The sequence below is a fragment of the Drosophila miranda genome (assembly GCF_003369915.1).
Source record: "Drosophila miranda strain MSH22 chromosome Y unlocalized genomic scaffold, D.miranda_PacBio2.1 Contig_Y3_pilon, whole genome shotgun sequence".
Lineage (NCBI taxonomy): Eukaryota > Metazoa > Arthropoda > Insecta > Diptera > Drosophilidae > Drosophila > Drosophila miranda.
In genome coordinates, this window is record NW_022881625.1 from 9,927,588 (window position 1) to 9,953,793 (window position 26,206).

General features: G+C 43.6%; 1 long non-coding RNA gene across 1 annotated transcript; it reads left to right on the forward strand.

The window, feature by feature from the left end:
* The first annotated feature begins 13,344 nt into the window (after positions 1-13,344).
* On the forward strand, positions 13,345-14,078 carry LOC117194709. Its single transcript, XR_004474879.1, has 3 exons — positions 13,345-13,386; positions 13,699-13,983; positions 14,038-14,078. It is a non-coding gene; the product is annotated as an uncharacterized LOC117194709 (long non-coding RNA).
* Positions 14,079-26,206: the final 12,128 nt, after the last annotated feature.

The window sequence follows — 26,206 nt, forward strand, 5'->3', positions numbered from 1 at the left end:
TGAATTTCCGAATGTAGTGACATTCCCGAACTCGGCTGCTTTGCTCACCGACAAAAAATTCATTTTTAAATCCGGCACATACAACACGTTTCGCAATTCTATATTTGTTTCATTTGATTTAATTTTTACAGTTCCAATACCTAGGGACTCAATATACTTTTCTGCAGCCAACATAATAGTTGTGTTTTTCTTATTAAAGGTTTCAAACAAATTTTTATTACAACACATATGCGATGTTGCCCCACTGTCGATACACCAAGAATTTTTTCGCTGCTTAACAACGCAGCTGTGCATTAAACAGTTTGATTTTTCATCCCTTACGCACTCTTTCGTGTTATCTTTGTTGCTTTTGCACTCGGATGCGCGGTGCCCGCTTTGTTTACATTTGTAGCATTTTCCTCGAAGCTCGCGATGATCGTTGGATTTCTGGCCGTCTCGTTTGCTGTCTTTTCGACTGGAACCGTAATTCTTCGAACGCGCACCGTTTCTTTGAGTCTGTGTGTGTGCGTACACTGCCTGTACAGCAAGCTCACGATCGTCTCTTTCGTCTTTACGTGCTCCTTCTTCAAGTATTTTTACTTTTACCGTTTCGAACGACGGCAGACTGTCGCGTGTTTCTATCGCCACGACGAAATTTTCCCAACCGCTGGGCAAGCTCGACAACAACATTATTACTTTTAGCTCGTCTTGAATGTCGATATTTAGCTCGGCTAACTTTTCAGTAATTTCCACGAAAGAATTTACATATTGTACCACGTTATCACAGTTATGCATATTTTGCCGCAAAAGTTTTTGGTATAACTGTACCTTTCGCACTGGTCCCACTGACACATGTACATCGCGTAATTTTTGCCACGCCTGCTTCGACGTTGTGCACGACTTTATGTGCATCAACTGCGTTGCTTTTACATTTAATATAATACATGCCAACGCCTTTTGATCAGCCTTGTCCCACTGTGCCAAGTGTTCCTGTGTTCCTGCTGCTTCCTCCTGTGGCCTTTCGGTTTTACCAGTTACATATGTCCACAAATCCGTTGTGATCAATACACTACGCATGGACATAGACCACACATCGTAATTGTCTTCCCCCAATTTTTCAATTTGCAGAGACACACTCATTTTGTTTTAATTGCTACACGCCACTTTCTAACTGGTGCACGATTTATTTGCAATTGCATCAAACAAAATATTAACTTCCAGTTCTACCACGGTTTTTTAATTGTCTTTAATACACGCCCGATCTTTCGGTGATCTGGGCCCATAACCTATTGTGAATTGCGCCTTTTGTCATGTATTAAATAGCGAACGACGCGTCTGTGCTCATAAGTGGTTTATTCAGAACTGAAGAGATGACATGTGTACATATGTACTTACATACGAATAGGAGAGACGAGGGATAACAGAGGCTCTCGCTGTTCATGTACATTATGTTAATTAGCGTTGCCAGACAGATCATATTATGGTTACACTTCAAATTTCAACAAAGTCAACAAGAATTCCTGAATGAGAGTAAGGAATCTGATCAGCTTAATTTCCCGAATGATAGTACGGAATGTGGAATCCTGAATGAGAGTAAGGAATGTGATCTGTTTTATTTCCCGAATGATAGTACGGAATGTGGAATCCTGAATGAGAGTAAGGAATGTGATCAGTTTAATTTCCCGAATGAAAGTACGGAATGTGAAATCCTGAATGAAAGTAAGGAATGCGAAAAGCTGAATTTTCCGAATGATAGTAGGAAAAGAAAAACTGATTTCCTGAATGATAGTAAGGAATTATATATCCCGAATGAGAGTAAGGATTGTGAAAAAGCTGATCAGCCAGATAATTGTCGTGAAGAAAATAAGGATACTAATATAATTAGTAGAAAAAGTGAGAGGTTAAAGTCTAAGCCGAAGGTGTCTTATAAAGAACATGATAAAAGCTTTAACAAATTTATATTAAATGCCCATATAATGTTTGATGAAGTTCCAAATTCTTTTGATGAAATAAATTTTAGGAATGATAAATCTGATTGGGAGGAGGCAATAAATACAGACAGTAGATGGGTATTTTCCATTAAATATAATGAACTAGGAGTCCCAGTAAAATACAAAGCTAGACTGGTTGCAAGAGGATTTACTCAAAAGTACCAAGTAGACTATGAAGAAACATTTGCTCCCGTTGCTAGAATTGCCAGTTTTAGGTTCGTACTATCATTGGCAGTCCAGTTTAATTTGAAAGTCCATCAGATGGATGTTAAAACAGCTTTCCTCAATGGTACATTAAGTGAGGAGATATATATGCGGCCTCCTCAGGGCGTATCATGCGGTGCTGGGCATGTATGCAAACTGAACAAAGCCATTTATGGGCTCAAACAAGCAGCTAGATGCTGGTTTCAAGTATTTGAGCAAGCATTGAAAGAATTCGATTTTGTAAACTCTCCCGTGGATCGTTGCATATATATTCTTGATAGAGGTGACATAAAGAAAAACATATATGTATTATTATATGTTGATGATGTAGTAATAGCGACAAGGGATATGGATAGAATGAATAATTTCCAAAAGTATTTAAGCGAAAGATTTAGAATGACTGACTTATATGAGATAAAACATTTTATCGGTATCAGAGTAGAAATGTTTGAAGACAAAATATATTTGAGTCAAGCTGCATATGTGAAAAGAATTTTAAATAAATTTAACATGGATAGTTGCAATTCAGTCAGTACTCCATTACTAAATAAACTAAATTATGAGTTACTTAACTCAGATGAAGACTGCAATGCTCCATGTCGTAACCTTATTGGCTGTTTAATGTACATAATGCTGTGTACACGACCAGATTTAGCTAATGCTGTAAATATCTTGAGTAGTTATAGTAGCAAGAACAATGCTGAGTTATGGCAATGTTTAAAAAGGGTTATTAGATATTTAAAGGGAACTATTGATATGAAGCTTATATTTAAATACATCATTTGAAAATACATTAGTTGGCTATGTAGACTCCGATTGGGGTAGTAATGAGATTGATAGAAAAAGTACAACGGGTTATTTGTTTAAAATGTTCGATTCCAATTTAATTTGTTGGAATACAAAAAGATAGAATTCAGTGGCAGCTTCATCAACTGAAGCTGAATATATGGCCCTATTTGAAGCTGTAAGAGAAGCTTTATGGCTAAAGTCTCTTCTAAATAGTATTAATCTTAAACTCGACAGACCCATTAAAATTTATGAAGACAACCAAGGCTGTAATAGCATTGCAAATAATCCCTCATGTCATAAAAGGGCAAAGCATATTGATATAAAATATCATTTTTCAAGAGAACAGATAGAAACTAATGAGATTTCTCTTGAGTATATTAATACAGACAACCAACTTGCTGACATCTTCACGAAGCCACTACCTGCTGAAAGATTTGCGGAGCTGCGGAACAATTTAGGACTACTACAAGAAGAATGATTCCAATTTAAGGAAAACATGAACATGATGCTTTATTAACAAATTTATTACATTAATTCATATTTAATTTGTTTTTTATTTTATTTTTTTTTTTGATTTGAACCAAAAGAACCAATGAATTGTTAAAGTAATTTAATTTTATGTTAATCTAATTTTAAAGTGATCTGATCGGGTTTTTCTGGGTTTTCCCGTATCCTTAGAGCAAATGCTAGATCACATAACACTTCCCAGAATGCACACCAACCACATTAGAATAACAATTGAATGTTACCTTTTTGATTTAATGATGAAAACATTTTTTTTATTTTTATGATTTTTGAGGGGGCGTGTTGGAATACGCCTATTCCCACATTCAAATAATAACATTAAATACTATTAAATAATACTATCGATATATTAAGTATTATTATGTAAAGTTAGTCTGGTCACACTTGAAGTGTCCACTTCCTCTTTCTTTTCTGATCTCGAATCGAATGTACGTGGTACCGGTGTTGCAGTGAAAAAGTAATCAAGAAATACATAAATAATCTTTAAAGAAAAATATAACTTGGTACTGTCATTCGTTTACTAATTGTCATAGCTAGTTATCCAATAACTAAAAACGCAGAATCATAGATAACGACCATATCTATCAGATTGCTGAATCTGGTTTAGATCAGACAATTTTTATAGCCAAAAGGAACAAATCAATTTGCAGTGGCTACGCAGCGCCCGACGTCACGCTCAGACTGATTTTCTGTAGAGGCGTCTGCCGGAGGAGAGCCATACTGACTTAGTATCGGGTATAACTGTAGAGTTGCGGTGTCCGCAGCAACTCACAACGTTCCCCCTCGTCTATGATTCTGCGTTTTTAGTTTAGTTATTTTTTTTAGTTTTGCCGCATGGTTTGCATAAATTTCCATTTGGATTTCCATTGCCATTGCCATTGACTGCCTCGTTAGCTAGCCCCTTAGACCCATCAACTTTTGATTGATTTGATCCGATACGCTACGATCCTCAGCTTAGCTAAAGATTAATTTATAAAACAAAAGATATACAAAGAGGGTAATAAAGAGTAACGAACAAGATTAAGAACCATTAACCATGATATGTGCGTAAACAACACACACATTTTGAACCGAATCATGTAAAATGCAAAAAAAAAACAAAACGAAAACAGAAAACCAATTAAAGATAATAAAACTATTATAACGAAAAGAAAAAGAAATGAAAATTCAAGAATGCATAAATCTAACATTTGCAATTACAAAATATTTACTCTGGTACAAAATGGTACATACAGTAAAGATATTCGTTTATACAATATTTACTGTCTATATAACCATTATATACTACTTACTTACTGACAACAAATTATTAAGTAATTTTGTTCAATTTCATTATTCGTATGTTAATAAAAACAATTTCAGACTAACTTAAACTTACAGTCTGCTCTGAATACGGGTTAAATGCTAGTGCTGTGCTAGTTGATTATTACTCGTACAATAAATACTATAGCTTAGAGCCATCCTGCGTCCCTGGTCACCGGTGGATCAAGCCTTCAGAACAACAAAATCAATCAAACAACAACAATCAATTCAAAAATCAATCAAACAACAAACAAAAACTGAACACTACAGCTAAAAATCTTGTACAGGCTTCTACAGCTGAAAATCTTGTACAGGCTGAAATATTCTACATTCTACAGCTGAAAATCTTGTACAGGCTGAAAATATTTTAAATTCTACAGCTGAAAATCTTGTACAGGCTTCTACAGCTGAAAATCTTGTACAGGCTGAAATATTCTACATTCAACAGCTGAAAATCTTGTACAGGCTGAAAATATTCTACATTCTACAGCTGAAAATACATTAATTATGTATAGTACATGTATAATACATACTACATAAAATAAATAAAATAAAAAACAAATTATTATTATTATTATTATTGTTATTATTATTAAAATTAATATAATTATACTACATACTACAAAATATTTTCTAACGTCTTATTTAATAATTTAATTTTTTGGTCCATTATTTGGAGAGCCATGAACACTACAGTTGTAGCATAATATACTGGGTTTCTGTTGAAATCTTCTTTAAACGATACTTTCATTATGTTTATAAAAATTGTTGATAAATGCTTGCCACGTTCCTCGAAGGTATTGCTGTTCATGTTGTTAAAACATATTAGTTCGTTTCTAAATTCGAAATGTTTTTCAACAGCGCGTAATAAGTTCATTATTTCATTTTTAATGATTTCTTTAACCTTATCAGACATTAGGTAGTAGTAGTCGGGCAAGTTGTCTACCGACTTCGTAGCCTCAAAGATACTCTTGTAATTTTCTTTCCTGTATCCCTTGACATACATATTTGACAACAACACATCGTCATGTATATCATTTTTTAGGATAACCTTTTTGAGGTGGGGCAGATCCCACAATATGGGGAATTTTCCCCTTACACTTTTGCACGGCATGAAATTTGCCAAGCAGTGGTCGGATCCAACTGCCAACAGTTGACTTGACAAGCACCCACTCTCAACCTCTCTCAATACTAAATCGAGTCCTTCCTTGACCGCATTCCTGCCTAGTGCAGACGTTTTGGAAACGGGACAAATGTGGAAATACAAATAATGAATTTCATTCCCGTTAATTGGGATTGCAGCGACTGCAAGAATTTTCCATTTATGTACCGGTCCCTTTTTTGCATATTGGTACCACGGCATGTGATACTCATCCATGTAAATGGAAAATTCTGAGTCGCTTAGTTTCTGTAAATTTACAGTCATGTTAATGCGTCCATTCATTATGTTTCCTTGCATTTTCAGTTCTTGCAATGCGTCCGTTACCAGATTTTCGGGGGCCTGTACCTTTGTGCAATTCATTGCTCGCTTGAAGGCGACCAATATCGTTGACCAGATCATCGTTACCGACGATACCTGGAGGAAGAAAAGTCTGATTCACCTGCTCCAATGTAATTGCCACAATCTACTCACCTTCAGTGTCGTCGTCGTCAACATCCATAGGCAATGTACTAACCAGCCGGTCCAGCGGTCCACACGGCAGATGTTCCTCTGCCTCTTTGTCCTGATACGGCTCGAACAGATTGAGTTCATTTATGTCCTCATCGAAACACGACAATTGCGACGGCTCCAACAGATTGAGTTCATTTATGTCCCCATCGAAACACGACAATTGCGACGGCTCGAACATATCTTCCTCTATGTCCTGATACGGCTCGAACAGATTGAGTTCCTTTATGTCCTAATCGAAACACGACAATTTATGCATTTCTGAATCTATTTTTTTATCCATCTTGGCGCGGTTCTTGGGTTACTCTTATTAACTTATTTCACTCTTTTCTCTATTTTTGTCGATCGTCGAATAACTCGCCTCAGACTTATCGCAGTATAATATCGCATAAAAATAATTGCAGTATAATATCTCGATCGGTTAGGGTTAAAATATGTTGCTTCACAATTATTTTATTTTTATTTTTATACATGTTGAAATCAGGAAACTAGACGCGGAATTATGTGATATTTATCGGTCCGTATAGCAACAAAATATCTGTAAGCGTTCTTCCTTCTTGATCGTCGTATTCGAATAACTGTGTGTTGGCATATCGAGTACATTGGTATTTCTTATAATACTATCGATGAGTAAATACCAAAACCATACATGCCCCGTTATTTAAAACATAAATAAAGAACACAAAATAAGACAAAGATGTACATTAATTTGGGAGGTGTAAGAATTGACGGGGTGGACAGTGCCCTTGTTAATGTATTATGCGGGATATACTGGGACCATCTGCAAGGCCGGAAAGTGCAAAGCCCGAAATCACAGGAAATTGTCAACATGACGTTATCGTTCGGTGGAGCCCAAGTTTGCGACATAAGTGCAGCAGGAGTGATTAATTTTTTTCTGGACCATCATTGTAAGGGTAAGTAAATTAGTTACATTTATATTATATTCTTCTAATAATGTATTCCATTCAGCGGGGACGACGCACGCGAAGTATGCTGAGCCTGTTACTCCGGTGCAGAATATTTCTGTTCAGATGATATCTCAGGATATTGAGGATATTGACAACAATATGAACGGTGATACGGAGGAGTCGGCCACAACTCAGGATATTGAGGATATTGACAATATGCACGGTGATACGGAGGAGTCGGCCACAACTCACGATATTGAGGATATTGATAATATGCACGGTGATACGGAGGAGTCGGCCACAACTCAGGATATTGAGGATATTGACAAAAATATGCACGGTCATACGGAGGAGTCGGCCACAACTCACGATATTGAGGAGAATATTGACAACATTTCTGACAATATTCACAATATTTCTGATTATACAGTCAATGATATGGAGTGTACTATTTCTGATGAAATATATGATTCGTCTGAGCCAGTGCACCACGTGGAGGAGAAGCAGGAGCAGGAGGTTCGGGAGGATCCGGACTTAAGTAAGTAAATAAGTAAAATTTTAAAAAAATACATATAATAATTTCTTAATTCTCCAGACATGTTTACTGAAGACATTCTTAGTACTGAAAGTGGAAAGGACAATTTGAAAACACCGATTTCCCCTAAGGCTTCGCCCCCCGTGCATGGCTGCAAGTGCAAACTATGCGGCAAAATGATTGGAAGGTTGAGAACCTTGGGAAACCACGTAATGAACCAACATTACACAGCAATAAGAGGTATGGTTTCAAGGAATTCGAAGACAATGCAAAAAATTGCTGCCGTTTTTAAGGAAAAAAACGAGGGGGAACGTTGTGAGTTGCTGCGGACACCGCAACTCTACGGTTATACCCGATACTAAGTCAGTATGGCTTTCCTCCGGCAGACGCCGCTAATATTAAACGACACGACAAAGAGTGCGTGTGAGAGAGACAGAAAATCAGTCTGAGCGTGACGTCGGGCGCTGCGTAGCCACTGCAAATTGATTTGTTCCTATTGGCTATAAAAATGATCTGATCTGATCCAGATTCAGCAATCTAAAAGATATGGTCATTATCTATGATTCTGCGTTTTTAGTTTTCTCGAATGTGCAATATTGTAGATGCAACAGATTTTCGTCCTTTGTGTGGGCGGAAAAGGGTGGTGCGAAATTTTGAGATACACGTTTTATAGTAAGATCTAACTGGAGTGCGAATACTAAATTTGGTTACTCTAGCCTTAATAGTCTCTGAGATTTTTGAATATCCCCAGATTTTCGTCCTTTGAATATATGGAAATATGGCGAAATTTTGAAACAAACTCGTCTCGGTCCGATATATTAGGAGTGTGGATACCAAATTTGGTTGCTCTAGCTTTTGTAGTCTCTGAGATCTAGGCGCTAATGTTTCACTCTAAGCAAAGCCGCCTATGCTACGTGTGTGTTAGAGAGAGACAGGGCGAGAAAAAATGAAATTGCTTTCTTGATGCTGGCTATAATAATAATACGATCCAATTCAGATTCCGCAGTCTTAAAGATATGGTCATTCTCTACAATTCTACGTTTTTGGTTTTCTCATATCTTCAAAATTGTGGATGCCACAGATTTTCGTCCTTTGTGGGGGCGGAAGTGGGCGGGGCGAAGTTTTGAAATATTTTTGTAGCAGTGACATATCACAGAAGTCTGGGTCCAAAACATCGTTGCTCTAGCTCTTATAGTCTTTGAGCACTAGGCGCTGAAGGGGACGGACAGACGGACAGACAGACATGGCTCAATCGACTCGGCTATTGATGCTGATCAAGAATATATATACTTTATGGGGTCGGAAACGATTCCTTCTGGACGTTACACACATCCACTTTTACCACAAATCTAATATACCCCAATACTAATTTTGAGTATCGGGTATAATTAAAAAACGAAACAGTTATTGGTTGTTGTCCTTCAGCTTCTCTGGATCAGTCTACTCAAGCCAAATCAAATATTAAAACGAGGGGGAACGTTGTGAGTTGCTGCGGACACCGCAACTCTACAGTTATACCCGATACTAAGTCAGTATGGCTCTCTTCCGGCAGACGCTGCTAATATTAAACGACACGACAAAGAGTGCGTGCGAGAGAGACAGAAAATCAGTCTGAGCGTGACGTTGGGCGCTGCGTAGCCACTGCAAATTGATTTGTTCCTTTTGGCTATAAAAATTATCTGATCTGGTCCAGATTCAGCAATCTGATAGATATGGTCATTATCTATGATTCTGCGTTTTTAGTTTTCTCGAATCTGCAATATTGTGGATGCAACAGATTTTCGTTCTTTGTTAGGGCGGAAGGGGGTGGGGCGAAATTCTGAGATATACGTTTTATAGTGAGATTTAACAGAAGTGCGGATACCAAATTTGGTTACTCTATCCTTAATAGTCTCTGAGATTTGTGGATGCCCCATATTTTCGTGCTTTGCGGGGCCGGAAGGGGGTGTGGCGAAATTTGGACACGAAACAGTCAAGGTCCGATATCACAGGAGTGTGGATACCGAATTTGGTTACTCTGGCTCTTATAGGTTCTGAGATCCTTGAACTCATATTTTGCAATTGGCAAAACCGACCAAGAAACCTGTGTGTTAGATAGAGACAGAGCGAGAAAGAATGAAATTGTTTTCTTGATTCTGGCTATAATAATTATACGATCTGTTTGAGATCTTACATTCTAAAACATATAGTCATCCTCTACGATTCTGCGTTTTTGGTTTTATCGTATCTTTAAAAATGTGGATGCCACAGATTTTCGTCCTTTGTGGGGCGGAAGTGGGCGGGGCGAAGTTTTGAAATATTTTTGTAGCAGTGACATATCACAGAAGTCTGGATCCAAAACATCGTTGCTCTAGCTCTTATAGTCTTTGAGCACTAGGCGCTGAAGGGGACGGACAGACGGACGGACGGACGGACGGACGGACGGACAGACGGACAGACGGACAGACGGACAGACAAACATGGCTCAATCGACTCGGCTATTGATGCTGATCAAGAATATATATACTTTATGGGGTCGGAAACGATTCCTTCTGGACGTTACACACATCCACTTTTTCCACAAATCTAATATACCCCAATACTCATTTTGAGTATCGGGTATAAAAAGTGACCGTGTTAAGACTATCAGAGAAAACTGGGGTGCCTGCCGAGTCATGTGCAGCGATGACTATAAAAAAATTGGGTGCCGCTTGTGTGCCGCCAAGACGGATGCAGAGAAGCTGAAGGACATCAACCAATAACTGTTTCGTTTTTATACCCGATACTCAAAATGAGTATTGGGGTATATTAGATTTGTGGTAAAAGTGGATGTGTGTAACGTCCAGAAGGAATCGGTTCCGACCCCATAAAGTATATATATTCTTGATCAGCATCAATAGCCGAGGCGATAGAGCCATGTTTGTCTGTCCGTCTGTCCGTCTGTCCGTCCGTCCGTCTGTCCGTCTGTCCGTCCCTTTCAGCGCCTAGTGCTCAAAGACTATAAGAGCTAGAGCAACGATGTTTTGGATCCAGACTTCTGTGATATGTCATTGCTACAAAAATATTTCAAAACTTCGCCCCGCCCACTTCCGCCCCCACAAAGGACGAAAATCTGTGGCATTCACATTTTTAAAGATACGATAAAAATAAAAACGCAGAATCGTAGAAGATGACTATATGTTTAAGAATGTAAGATCTCAAACAGATCGTATAATTATTATAGCCAGAATCAAGAAAACAATTTCATTCTTTCTCGCTCTGTCTCTCTCTAACACACAGGTTTCATGGTCGGTTTTGCCAATTGCAAAATATGAGTTCAAGGATCTCAGAACCTATAAGAGCCAGAGCAACCAAATTCGGTATCCACACTCCTGTGATATCGGACCTTGACTGTTTCGTGTCCAAATTTCGCCACACCCCCTTCCGCCCCCGCAAAGGACGAAAATCTGGGGCATCCACAAATCTCAGAGACTATTAAGGCTAGAGTAACCAAATTTGGTATTCGCACTTCTGTTAGATCTCACTATAAAACGTATATCTCAGAATTTCGCCCCACCTCTTCCGCCCTAACAAAGAACGAAAATCTGTTGCATCCACAATATTGCAGATTCGAGAAAACTAAAAACGCAGAATCATAGATAACGACCATATCTATCAGATTGCTGAATTTGGACCAGATCAGATAATTTTTATAGCCAAAAGGAACAAATCAATTTGCAGTGGCTACGCAGCAACCAAAGTCACGCTCAGACTGATTTTCTGTCTCTCTCGCACGCACTCTTTGTCGTGTCGTTTAATATAAGCAGCGTCTGCCGGAAGAGAGCCATACTGACTTAGTATCGGGTATAACTGTAGAGTTTCGGTGTCCGCAGCAACTCACAACGTTCCCCCTCGTTTTAATATTTGATTTGGCTTGAGTAGACTGATCCAGAGAAGCTGAAGGACATCAACCAATAACTGTTTCGTTTTTTAATTATACCCGATACTCAAAATTAGTATTGGGGTATATTAGATTTGTGGTAAAAGTGGATGTGTGTAACGTCCAGAAGGAATCGTTTCCGACCCTATAAAGTATATATATTCTTGATCAGCATCAATAGCCGAGTCGATTGAGCCATGTCTGTCTGTCCGTCTGTCCGTCCGTCCGTCTGTACGTCTGTCCGTCTGTCCGTCCGTCCGTCTGTCCGTCCCCTTCAGCTAGAGCAACGATAGTTTGGATCCAGACTTCTGTGATATGTCACTGCTACAAAAATATTTCAAAACTTCGCCCCGCCCACTTCTGCCCCCACAAAGGACGAAAATCTGTGGCATCCACAATTTTGAAGATATGAGAAAACCAAAAACGTAGAATTGTAGAGAATGACCATATCTTTAAGACTGCGGAATCTGAATTGGATCGTATTATTATTATAGCCAGCATCAAGAAAACAATTTCATTTTTTCTCGCCCTGTCTCTCTCTAACACACATGTAGCATAGGCGGCTCTGCTTAGAGTAAAACATTAGCGCCTAGATCTCAGAGACTACGAAAGCTAGAGCAACCAAATTTGGTATCCACACTCCTAATATATCGGACCGAGACGAGTTTGTTTCAAAATTTCGCCACACCCACTTCCGCCCCCGCAAAGAACGAAAATCTGGGGATATTCAAAAATCTCAGAGACTATTAAGGCTAGAGTAACCAAATTTGGTATCCGCACTCCTGTTAGATCTCACTTTAAAACGTTTATCTCAAAATTTCGCCCCACCCCCTTTCGCCCTCACAAAGGACGAAAATCTGTTGCATCCACAATATTGCACATTCGAGAAAACTAAGAACGCAGAATCATAGATAATGACCATATCTATCAGATTGCTGAATCTGGATCAGATCAGATCATTTTTATAGCCAATAGGAACAAATCAATTTGCAGTGGCTACGCAGCGCCCGACGTCACGCTCAGACTGATTTTCTGTCTCTCTCGCACGCACTCTTTGTCGTGTCGTTTAATATTAGCGGCGTCTGCCGGAGGAGGGCCATACTGACTTAGTATCGGGTATAACTGTAGAGTTGCGGTGTCCGCAGCAACTCACAACGTTCCCCCTCGTTTTAATATTTGATTTGAGTAGAAAAACTCGCCTGTTATTCGTAAATGTAACGACTGAAAATAAACTTATTGACAAAAAAGGGAGGAGTATTTATATTGTGTGGGCGCCTTTGGGCCAAGAAATCATCAAAGTTATTCACGTCGCGCAGTTTGGGAAAAAACTGGACTGGAGTGGAGTCGACTGGAGGGACTGCAATGACACTTGCCGGCTGGCGGTCTCTTGGAAATTTTAAGCCTCGTTAAGCTTCTGGTCAACCGCCTGGCTGGTCTGCTTGAGCGCTCCATCGAATGGATTAACCTTCGCTCTGGATATACTGGATGCCCTTTTGGATTACAGGACTACCCTCTTTAGCGCCTTTGAATGGATAAACAAAGTGCATGTCCTACATGGATTACAGCCGTATAGCGCATCATAAAAGGTAAGAAATCAAGCCACAAATTGAATGCCGAACACAGCAAATGCTTAACCCATGACACCACCAAAGGGTGGAGAGGGAGTAGAGGGTGATGAGTGACCCCTATTAATCCTAAGTGCTTCCTGTGATTTTATGTAAATTTGTACACAGGGAACAGAGGACTCCAAAGAGACCTCTCGAGCAGCAATTCAATGTACAAATGACAGGTTGGCTGTGACACAAAACAGCAGCTTAAGGAAGATGTAAAGCCAAGCAAAAATATACCCCCCCTCCACCACTCTCCTTAACCGTTAACCCTTAACTCCTTAATCCCAGAATGGTAGCCAACATTTCGGCCACACCAAGGAGTATGGTGGCATGGTATTTATCGCAAGTCCTATCCCAGAACAAACAAAGCCGATCAACTATTGCAAGTCGCAGCTCTACCCAGGGAAAGTACGTCACCTGACCTGTGATTCGAAACACAACATCGAAGTGGGCCCTGAACTATCACTTGGAGCCGTTCAGAACTGGCTCTGGAAATCATTCAGTACGAATATCTGGAGAGAACGGCACAACACAGAGAACGGCAGCAAATATCGAAAGCACAGGGAACATAAAGTAAATAAAAATACAAATACAAAACAAAGCCCATGAACGAATATTTCCTCACAGGTGCTGGAATAAGATGAATCCAACTATTAACAATCCACGTTCCCCATTCACCCGCTCGCGGGGTATTTTCGGATCCATGGGATCCTTCGTCTTTACCGACCAGCAGCAGCAGCAGCAGCCGGGGCTGCAGGTCCTCCCGAAGGTTCCGCCGACAAGAATGGACTCAATGCGATGCCCTTCCTAGGCCAAATCCACACCAGTCCTCTGCTGTCCCGCCCAATGGGTACAATAGGTCACGCTCACCTTCCCTCCGATGGGGGATTCAGATGGGTGAGCGGCAGCAGCCAAGACTCCCCTTCCCCCCAGGACATACCTTACCCCCGGCTCCCCTGCAGATTCAATGCTGTGCCACAGATGGCTTCGATGGGACCATCGCCCGTGTTGAGCTCCCTCTGGACAGGCGGCGCTTCTCCGGACAGCCGCGGAGACTACTACGACTCATCATGGGTGTTCGGAGCAGAACCCAGCCGATTAGCTGCTTGCCAAATAGCACCTAATTCTTGGCCCTCAGCCGCTTATTTTGTTTGTTACTTATGTCTATGTCACTCTTCACTATCTCCGCTTTGCGTCTGCCTACCGACGTCGGCCGAGCGAAGCTGCGCTTAGCGATCGGAGCGGCAATGTAAAGGGCAGGCAAGCCACACTTGCAATTTGGATGTCACGCATTAAAGAACATATCGTAATTTTATTTCTGCGCCGAGTTTTATTTAATTCGAAATAATTAGTCGGCCGATTGGGGATAAAAAACATTATCTCCACATAAAATTTGGTCACCCCGACGTGATCTCTGAGTTGCAGTGTCAATTAATAATCATTCGCGATCGACATTCGTTAGCCCTAGCAAATTTTCGGCGGTTAAGCACAATTCGGTGCTAAAACACACTTACATACACCTACATACACGCATTGCTGGCTATTAATTTCTCTGTCGCGACAATTCGGTCAGTGCAGTGCGGTAGGCAGTGCAGCGAACTCACTAATACACACAAGCGGTGTACAAAGCGGAATCGGACAGCTCGCACAGCCGCACAGCTAAAGGCATTAGCTGTAATCCCTTTGCTTTCGGTTCCCACGTTTATACGTATACAGGGTGTCTTTTTCGGTCGTGCTGAGTGACTCTTTTAAAACCTCAACATGGCAGCACCTGAGCCTACCAATGTCGCGAACGCAGCAATGCCGAGTGATGTAGATTTCTACAAGCACAAGGCCGAGTCCATCGCGCGCCAACTAAAGGCCATGGATCGCTTTCTTACCAAGGAAGAGCTTGCCGAGTTAGATGAGGCAGAACTTCAAGCTCGCTTAGAGCAAATCGAGCGAATGAATGCGGATTTCGGTGCCGCTCAAACGAGCCTTGAAAGGCTGGATTTCCTGCAGTTAGCCCATGATGCCCAGCTGGACTTTTCGAATGTTTATGTCAAGGTTAGGTCCAGGCTGTCGCGGGAGTTGATGGCTGCTCGCACGGTAAATGTTGCCAATTCAACGGCTCGGCATACTCTCGAGGGGAATTCGTCGTTGTTCGCCTATAATAGTATAGGCCGTTCTCGAATGCCCGAGTTGCAGCTTCCGCGATTCGGGGGGAACTACATGGATTGGCCAGAATTCCACTCGATGTTCTCGACAATGGTGCACAAAGACCATCGTATACCAATCATCGAAAAATTCCAATATCTTCGTGGATGTCTAGATGGTGCTGCGCTGGATACGATTCGTTCCTTGGAACTTTCTGAGGAGAATTACGACAAGGCGTTCAATTTACTAATGTTGCGATTCGATAATAAACTGTTACATTTTCAGGCACACGTCAAGGCTATTTTCGGGTTGCAAGGGGTGGAGAAGGGCTCGGCTATCGGCTTGCGCGCGCTCAGCGACAAAATCAATTCGCACTTGCGTGCACTTCAGACCTTGGCGACCCCGCAGGAGATATCCGATGGGTTGCTGATCTTCATCATAGGCACGAAACTGGACCACAAAACAAAGGAGAAATGGGAAGAGAACTTGCCGACGTCAGGATTGCCTCGGTGGTCAAGCATGGCCTCATTTCTGGAAGCGAGATGTCGGATGCTGGAGAATTTGGGATCAGCCATGGCAACAAGTCCTAGTCAACAGGTGGGAGAAGACAAACCTGTCACCCTTATCACCTCCAGTAACGACCATCCTAACCCCATATGTAACCATTGCAATTCCTCCGAGCATTACATATCTAGATGTCAGGCATTCCTGAATCTCTCTGCGTTTGAACGATACAAAGAAGCAAAGAAGAGCCGCTTGTGTTTGAACTGCCTCAACAAAGGCCATGAATTGCAGAGGTGCAGGTCAGGACTTTGCAGGCATTGCCAGGCCAAACATCACACGCTACTCCACATTCCATCGGGAACTGGTGCTTCATCTTCCTCTTCACCGGCCGAGGAATCGATCCAGCAAGAGGCCGCGACTGTGCTTCTAGCAAGCGGGTGTTCCAGCCCTCCCCCCTCGATCCAGAAATCTCAGCCTAGCCAGAACGTGTTGCTACCTACTGCCCTCGTCCATGTAACAGATCGTTATGGAGCACTTATCCCATGTCGTGCCATTTTGGATTCTGCATCACAGGCAAACTTTGTAACATCTAGACTTGCTGATCAGTTGCAGTTGGATCATCGCTCGTCTTATGTTCACATCTCTGGAATCGGAGATTCCATTCTACCTTCGAGCAAGTCTGTACATATAGTTGTACAATCCCAGGAAGCAAGCTATCGAGTTTCCTTCGCTGCAATTGTCACCAACTCAATTACGGAAATGCAGCCTAACTTCGGCGTAGACGAATAACGCCAATGCCGAATAATCTAAAACTAGCTGATCCTAATTTCTCCAAGCCCCAACGTATCGATCTGTTGATAGGTTCTGGTTTGTTCTTCGATTTAATGTGCGTCGGACAGATTCGACTATCAGCCCAATTGCCAACATTGCAGGAGACAAAACTTGGTTGGATAGTATCAGGAAGCATTGATAGCTCGGAGAATAAGCGTGCAGCTTTAGCCGCTTTTGAAAATTCCTCGTGCATCTCTATTGACGATTTTCGACCCACAACGCTGGAGTACCAAAACTTAGAGCAGCAATGCAGGAAGCAGCTGCTCGAGTGCCAGGTGCAAGTGGAAAAACTGCGATCGGAGAATCAGGAACTGCAGCGCGAACTTTTCCATATATTAAAAACCTACATATCCACGCTAAATGAAATTCAACTTTCAACAATTTCTACATTGCCAAATTTCCTGCCATTCTATACAATTACAGAGGTTCCCGATGATCAAGACGTAATCACGACAAGCCGCCTTCGTAAAGAAGCGGCGATTGCTGCGTTCGACGATCATCCCAGCGTAGCCGCCAGCTGAGCCCAAGCAAGCATCTTCAAGGGGGCCGTTGGAAAAATAGCGGTTCTGCCCCTTCAGGATGGATCTGTTGAAAGCCTTTGCCTTCCAACGGGGGGTGAATGTTCGGAGCAGAACCCAGCCGATTAGCTGCTTGCCAAATAGCACCTAATTCTTGGCCCTCAGCCGCTTATTTTGTTTGTTACTTATGTCTATGTCACTCATTTGTTTGTTAAAGCTTTGCGCTTGCTTGCCCTGCTAAACGCTCTCTGCCAGCTCGCTCTTCGCTATCTCCGCTTTGCGTCTGCCTACCGACGTCGGCCGAGCGAAGCTGCGCTTAGCGATCGGAGCGGCAATGTAAAGGGCAGGCAAGCCACACTTGCAATTTGGATGTCACGCATTAAAGAACATATCGTAATTTTATTTCTGCGCCGAGTTTTATTTAATTCGAAATAATTAGTCGGCCGATTGGGGATAAAAAACATTATCTCCACAATGGGGATGAGTACTCCGACTGCCGCTACGAGGGCGACTACGAGGGCGACTACTCGATGCCCACCGAGGAGGACCAAGAGGAGGAGTCGTGCTCCTGTCAGAGCCAGAGCGAGTTCAGCTCGATAGAGCGCACCGAGTCGGACTCGGAGTGGGAGGAGCTCTCTGACGGCCCTTCCCCCAGGGTCTCCCCGCTGGAGTCCCTCGGCGCAGTCGTGCTCTCCACAATGCAGCCGGAGCACCGTCAGCGCATGGTGGCCTTGTACCACCTCGTCTTGGAGACCGCTGTGGTCAAGTTCGTGCTGCTGGTGCTGCAACTGCTGTGCTGCGCGGTGTTCTGGCTGGTCGAGAAGACCGTGGGCTTCAACGAAACCGTCGGCTCGAAGCGCCACCGATTGTGGATCAGCAAGTTCAAGCTGCGCACCATCCAGCGCCAGTTGCTGTGGCGCATGGCCAATGCCCGGGGCGACGAGACGCTCGTCTTCTTTGCCGTGCTCATGACCACGCCCTGGCTGTTCTCCCTCAGCCTCCTGGGATTCATCCTGTCCCTGGCGGCGCTCCTGAAGAAGACCGTCGAGCAGCTGGTGTTCTAGATACGCCTGCACCTCGTGCTCTAGGGGCAGCCATCGTGCAGAAAGCAGCAAGCAGTATCCAATCACACACTGACAGAAGACCCACGGCCACACGCCCGACACTCCACCCCTCCCCTCAGAGATGTTTGCACTTCCATTTGGGCATCTATTTTCGTTGACGCTGGCATCGCAATACACGGAATCGTCTCCGTTTTTGGCCGCAATGAAAATAGATTCGAAATTCAAAGTCAATTCCCACGAGAGAGAGCGAGACAGGCCTTCTTCTCTTGGCATCGCCCACTCCACTCTCTTTATTTTTCTTGCATTAAATTGGCAATAATATGAACTCGCCTTCTCTTTCTGCTTAGTAGTATTCCCCTGTCGCCGATAGCCCGCATCCTCTGCGTTCCAGAATCTGCGGAAGTTTCCAGCGGGGGCTACTGGCGTGCATCAGCCGTCGAGTAGATTGAATGGGAACGCTGCCAGCATATATGTACTATGTGTGTGTGTGCCCAACTAACGCAGACAACTGCGTTCTAGAATGAAATATTAATTCATTGGATACGCACACACAGATCCCCCTTCATCACTCTCTGTTTCCCTCGGAGGGTGGCAGGGTACTGGGTGTCTACGCTGCTCGGCGCTGGCCTGTATCTAACCGCGCCTGCCTTGCTGTGTACCCACTGTAGATGCATATGTACATACAGTTGTTAATCAATGTCCGTTGATTGTCGCATCGTTGCTTGGAAGGGGAATCCCCCTAATATTAAAGCTGGGATCCTATGCCAGAGCAGAACGCAATACTTTTCATATCCCACCTTGGGTTTCCTTAACCAATCCCATAACTTTCGTTATTGACAATGAGGCTTCATCAGCATTCGTTCGCTCACAGTCATTATCATAATGATGATGATAATGATAATAATGTGCATGTGTGTGGTGTGTGACTCTCGTTTAGGACCTGAGCTCAAAAGTGCAATGCACGGCAGAAAAATAAACACGAGCTGATTCAAGGGGTAAAGATATGTATCTTTGGCACACCGAAGTGCCGACACTCTTTCAATTCAAGCTTGTTCACAGCCCAGCGATTCGCAAATGCGGCCAATGAGTATGTGTTGTGAGTATATAACAGCCCATCCGATCCGATCAGGCGATTCATCAGTGAAGATTTTCTCTCCTTTCGCTTTTCTGCCTAGTGGGGTCCCAAGTGTGGGAAAAGCCACGAGGGCGTGAAACTCAAGAAAAGCATGAAGAAAATTAAGATTGAACCGGTGACTAGCTCATGGTCTTCCTAGAGCGAACCGACTGCCTTTGTTCAACTGGGACGATGAGGTCTGAGCGTGTCCATCTCGGCCAGTGAGAACTTGCTCGTAGCGGGTCAGCAGATTGGTGCGGACAATGGCGCCGTTCAGTTCCGCCTGGGCCTTGATGGCCTGTGGGAAAAGAGAGGGGAGAAAACAGTTGGATAAGCATGTGCGTCGAAATTGAGAGTACTGGCAGGGAGCCAACCAGCAGGCAGAACTCCACGGACACCAGCAGAATGGTGAAGACGGCCAGTATGCGCTGCGTCTCCTTGTCGTAGCTGGCTTCCATGCAGGTTAGGATCGACAAGACAATGAGAGCCACCTCCATCAGGTTCGTGATGGACCTGAAGTACAGCAGCGGATCATGAGACCTCATTGGACCTCTCGGATCATGAGATACACAATCCCTATCCAAGAGAACAGGCCGAAGAGGGCAGTCAGGCCCGTGTGGTCGCTGTCGTGGAACTTAAGGAGCGTATGCGTGATAATGGAGGCAGTGAAGAGAGAGTAAAGTAGAAAGTTCAGATAGAAGATCACCGAGAGGCGGTGCCACTTGAGGAAGAGGAAACTCGAGATTAGCGGGTGCTGCAGCAGGTAACGCAGCTCCTTGGAATCGGCGATGTATGCGATTGGAGTCATCTCGTCCTCCAATTGGTGAGGATGGCCAATGCTCCGCTTGTCCGACTGCCCGGGCTCTCGCTGGCGTCTCATCAGATTCTTGTAGTTGATGATGATCTCGAAACTCTGGTCACCGGGCTTCTCCCCGTTGGTGGTGATGCAGGAATCGAAGTGCTCCTCCAGCACTTTCGGGTCCATCTCCTGTATGGGAAGATCTCCGAACGCGCTTCTCGCCCCGATGTACGCTCCCTGCCGTAGAAGCTCCTGTGCCACCTTTGTGTTGCGATACTTGACCGCATAGGAGAGTGGCACCAGGCCAGCCTTGTCCGCCTCATTGATGTCCGCACGATCGCTCTCGAGCAGCAGCTGGAAGCAGCGCTGGTGGTCACAGAAGTCGTCCAGCGGCTGCTCACCCAGGCGACTGATAACCGCGTTCAGCAGCTTGGAATGCGATGTCAGCCTCAGCTGCGGATGCTTCAACAGCTTCTCTAGCGCCCTGTGGTTGGCCCAGATTACGGCCAACTCCACGGGGCTGATGTCGCTCAATTTTGAAGGATTAATGTTGATGCCCGTCTCGAGGATGGCCTCAAAGGCTCGCTGCTTGCCCCGCTTGATACTCTCCGCCAGCAGGGACTGATACTCCTCCTGGTTGGCATTGCATTGGTTGTCTGCGTTTCCGCTGACGTTCTGGTGGTACTCCGCGAACTGTTGCTCGAACTGGTTCTCGTCTCCGTCCCGCAGCGTGCGGAGGAGTCGCTCGCAGTCGATCTCTGCTCCGGCCTCGCGCAGCTCCGGCAACGGCAGTTCCGGATACTGATCCCTCAGCATCTGGCGTACCTGCCCGTTCCGATAGCTGTCAATGTCCAAGTGTGGTTGTTTCAGGAAAAGTCGGATCTGCCTCAATCTTTCTATTCTTCAGCACATGGTGGAGGGGCGTGAACTCGCCCTGATCCACCAAATTCGGAGAGGCTCCGTACTCGAGCAGCAGCTGAATGCAGGAGACCACCTGAGAGGCACTCGATCGTCCTGGCGATTGGCCTGGGCACCGCTGTCCAGGTTTGTTCAAGCTGAAGCTCGACCCAAAGTCTTACTAAGAAATCGGTTGACAGAATGGCGTAATATCACAATAATTAACAGAAAACTTAACAGCAAACGATTTCAAAAGTGAGCAACTCCTCTCTCAGTCGCATCTGACCCTAGCAATTAAGAGCACTACTTTCAGAAATATTGATGTAGTCAAGGTAATCTATACTTATTGCGAAAAGCTTCGGAAAACACAAATTGAACTTAAACTCTTAAACATTTGCTTCATCTACGGAAACCAGTCGAAATCACAGAGTATACGGAGTCTGGAGTGGAATTTTATTCCCCCTTCTCTTGGAGCTCACATATGTATATACTATAATACTGGTAAAAAAAAAGTACTCGTATCACTCTGGAATTTGAGAATAAAGTGTGTCACAAAGGAAAAGGAGTCCAACGACATTATTACTAGTTTTAAAAGAAAAATAATAATGAGATTATCTTCATTCGCGATTTGAAAACTGTTTCGACTCCTCATTTTTTCTTTGAGTGAATTTATATTTATAAACCTTTCAGCCCTGTTCTTCTTTCTGTCTGTGGGAACATCTGGAATTTGGAGACTGAGAGAGCTGGAGCCTAGGAAATTGCCCAAAAAAATTGGCTCTGAGTTGCACACCGAATCCTCTACTAAAGTTCTTTGTGTTGGTGCAGCTGCAAAAGTGAAATCAGCAAATGACAACACTTCGGAAAGAGTAAGTAGAAGGGGGACAGACGTGATTAATGTAAAGTTTTTAACGCGATAAACTGAATATATATATGTCCAGCTGCACAGGATCAGCCGCGTTTCTCCTATCGTCTGTCAATAATTTATACTATATACGTACTGTCTTACACTGCTATAACATTCATTCTCACATGATATTTTACCATACCCTTCCCGAATACGTGATGTGATCAGATCGAGAGACCCTCTAGCTGCGTGGGAGGAGGAGAGCAGAGTAAAAACTAAACTTAATTGCTTGTCCATAAAGTCTGTTTTTTGGCAAACTGTGCTTGGATTGTTTATCCAATTTATGGCATTATTATACCCGATACTCAAAATGAGTACTGGGGTATATTAGATTTGTGGTAAAAGTGGATGTGTGTAACGTCCAGAAGGAATCGTTTCCGACCCCATAAAGTATATATATTCTTGATCAACATCAATAGCCGAGTCGATTGAGCCATGTCTGTCTGTCCGTCTGTCCGTCCGTCCGTCTGTCCGTCCGTCCGTCTGTCCGTCCCCTTCAGCGCCTAGTGCTCAAAGACTATAAGAGCTATAGCAACGATGTTTTGGATCCAGACTTCTGTGATATGTCACTGCTACAAGAAAATTTCAAAACTTTGCCCCGCCCACTTCCGCTCCCACAAAAGGCGAAAATCTGTGGCATTCACATTTTTAAAGATACGATACAAATAAAAACGCAGAATCGTAGAGGACGACTATATGTTTTAGAATGTAAGATCTCAAACAGATCGTATAAATATTATAGCCAGAATCAAGAAAACAATTTCATTCTTTCTCGCTCTGTCTCTCTCTAATACAAAGGTTTCATGGTCGGTTTTGCCAATTGCAAAATATGAGTTCAAGGATCTCAGAACCCATTAGAGCTAGGGCAACCAAATTTGGTACCCACACTCCTGTGATATCGGACCTTGACCGTTTCGTGTCCAAATTTCGCCACACCCCTTCCGCCCCGCAAAGGACGAAAATCTGGGGCATCCACAAATCTCAGAGCCTATTAACGCTAGAGTAACCAAATTTAGTATCCGCACTCCTGTTAGATCTCACTATAAAACGTATATCTCAAAATTTCGTCCCACCCCCTTCCGCCCACACAAAGGACGAAAATCTGTTGCATCCACAATATTGCAGATTCGAGAAAACTAAAAACGCAAAATTATAGATAATGACCATATCTATCAGTTTGCTGAATCTGGATCAGATCGGATCATTTTTGTAGCCAAACGCAAGAAATCAATTTGCAGTATCGGGTATAAATGTAGAGTTGCGGTCTCCGCAGCAACTCACAACGTTCCCCCTCGTTTTTTTTATGCATTCTCAGCGTTTTGCTGCACTTAATGAACAACAGGCGATGGTCTGGCCCGAGACGCTTTGTTTACAATTGGCATTAAAACTGGAAAAACAAAGGGAAATAACCAAAAATTCTAGTATGAAGAAAAAAGTACTCGGGTGTGGCAGAAAAAAACTACAATCTTGATCTACAAATGAAGTTTTTTTACAGTGAAATATATACTTGACTTGAAGTGAAACGCAGCTCCGAAATTGTCATCATAAAAACTTCGTAATTAAGATGAATTCGTGAGGAGATGGGGCTGGAGCTGAGACCAAGCATGACTTCATGCTGAACCGCCTCCGAGTGGCATCCGCAGATAAAAAGCAACAAAATATAGTTGTATACAAGAAATGTTTAGCTGGCACCGAAATACGGACAGCTCACAAACACATGGACACATGCTTAACTTAACTAAAGTGGATACCCACACACATGCATCGCATATACATGCTCTATATTGGGTATATACATAAGTACTACTCGTACTCGCTGTGCACTTCATAAACAATTGGCTGGCCTACATCATGTACTCGTACAACACACAACAAAAGATTTGAGGGGGGTGTGTGTGGAGTGGGAGAATTGGGGGGGATGTCAGTCAGTGCCCCGCACGTTTCGATAATTTCGAATAATTTAATTAAGCCCAGACGAGGCGGCAGTACTGGGACTTTCACGATTCTCCCCGGAACTTCCAAAAGCCCTGAAAATGGCAAGATTTAAAAAAAAAAAACGAGGGGGAACGTTGTGAGTTGCTGCGGAGACCGCAACTCTACATTTATACCCGATACTGCAAATTGATTTCTTGCATTTGGCTACAAAAATGATCCGATCTGATCCAGATTCAGCAAACTGATAGATATGGTCATTATCTATAATTTTGCGTTTTTAGTTTTCTCGAATGTGGGGGCGGAAAAGGGTGGGGCGAAATTCTGAGAAATACGTTTTATAGTGAGATCTAACAGAAGTGCGGATACCAAATTTGGTTGCTCTGGCTCTTATAGGTTCTGAGATCCTTGAACTCATATTTTGCAATTGGGAAAGCCGACCATGAAACCTGTGTGTTAGAGAGAGACAGAGCGAGAAAGAATGAAATTGTTTTCTTGATTCTGGCTATAATAATTATACGATCTGGTTGAGATTTTACACTCTAGAAGATATAGTCATCTTCTACGTTTTTGCGTTTTTGGTTTTCTCGTATCGTCGAAATAGTGGATGCCAAAGATTTTCGTCCTTTGTGGGGGCGGAAGTGGGCGGGGCGAAGTTTTGAAATATTTTTGTAGCAGTGACATATCACAGAAGTCTGGATCCAAAACATCGTTGCTCTAGATCTTATAGTCTTTTAGCACTAGGCGCTGAAGGGGACGGACAGACGGACGGACGGACGGACGGACGGACAGACGGACAGACAGACAGGGCTCAATCGACTCGGCTATTGATGCTGATCAAGAATATATATACTTTATGGGGTCGGAAACGATTCCTTCTGGACGTTACACACATCCACTTTTACCACAAATCTAATATACCCCAATACTCATTTTGAGTATCGGGTATAATTAATTAAAGATTACTTTGATTTAGCACCCCTTTTGGGACTACGCCCTTGTGTCCCGCTAAAAGTAGAAAACGAATAAACAAAAGCTTTGTGGGCGGAGCCAGATCGGCAAACGAATGAATCCAGCCAACGATTTAGGTAGTAGTCGTATATGGGGAGGGAGGGAAACTGAGACCTGGTCGCTCGACTCTCCACATATCGCCTAATCGATGGATTATTTAAGCTCTGCTCACAACATCGCACACGCTAAGATAGGTTAATTAAGATCGTTGACCTCCGGTGCTTCAACCGTCTATTGGCAGTTTTGCCAATTTATGTATGGGGCGTTTAATTACGCCCGCGGGTGTTCGCACCTCGGCGACGCGCACTCTCCCATCTTCTCCCTTGATTGCGGCCACCACTCGTCCTGTGGTCCACTTCTGTGGCGGTGTGTTGTCCTCGTGGACGAGCACTAGACAGCCAATGTCCAAGTCTGGCCCTTTGGTAGCCCACTGGTGACGCTTCTGCAGGCTGACCAGGTAGTCCTTGGACCAGCCCTCCCAAAACTGCTGCGTGAGCGCTGACAGCATTCGCCACCGCTTCAAGTACGCGAAGCTTCCCCTGCTGCATCTGTCGTCGTGATCTGATTCGGGCGGCAGCGAAAGAAGCGGCTGCCCGATCAGCAGGTGCCCTGGCGTTAGCGCTTCTCCATCGCTGGGATCGTTGCCTGGGGACGCGATTGGCCGGGAGTTGAGAAGAGCCTCTACCTCTACCAGGTGGGTGCACAGCTCGTCCGCGGTGAGCTTGGCGTTGCCCACTCCGCGTACCAACCTCTGGTTGGCTGATTTGACGGCTGCCTCCCACAATCCGCCGAAGTGTGGTGCTCTCGGTGGTATGAAACACCACTCGACGCCTTGGCGCGCTGCGTACGCCTTGAGCCGGTCCTGGTCCCTCTGGTACGCTTGATGCAGCTCGTTCAGCACCTTGCTCGCGCCCACGAAGTTGGTGGCGTTGTCGCTGTACACCTTCTCCGGAAGGCGTCTTCTCCCGATGAACCTTTTAAAAACAGATAAAAAACTATCAGTGGAAAAATCTGCTACAAGCTCCAGGTGAACAGCTTTTGATACAAAGCAGACGAAGACGGCTACATATGTCTTAATAGGGGGCC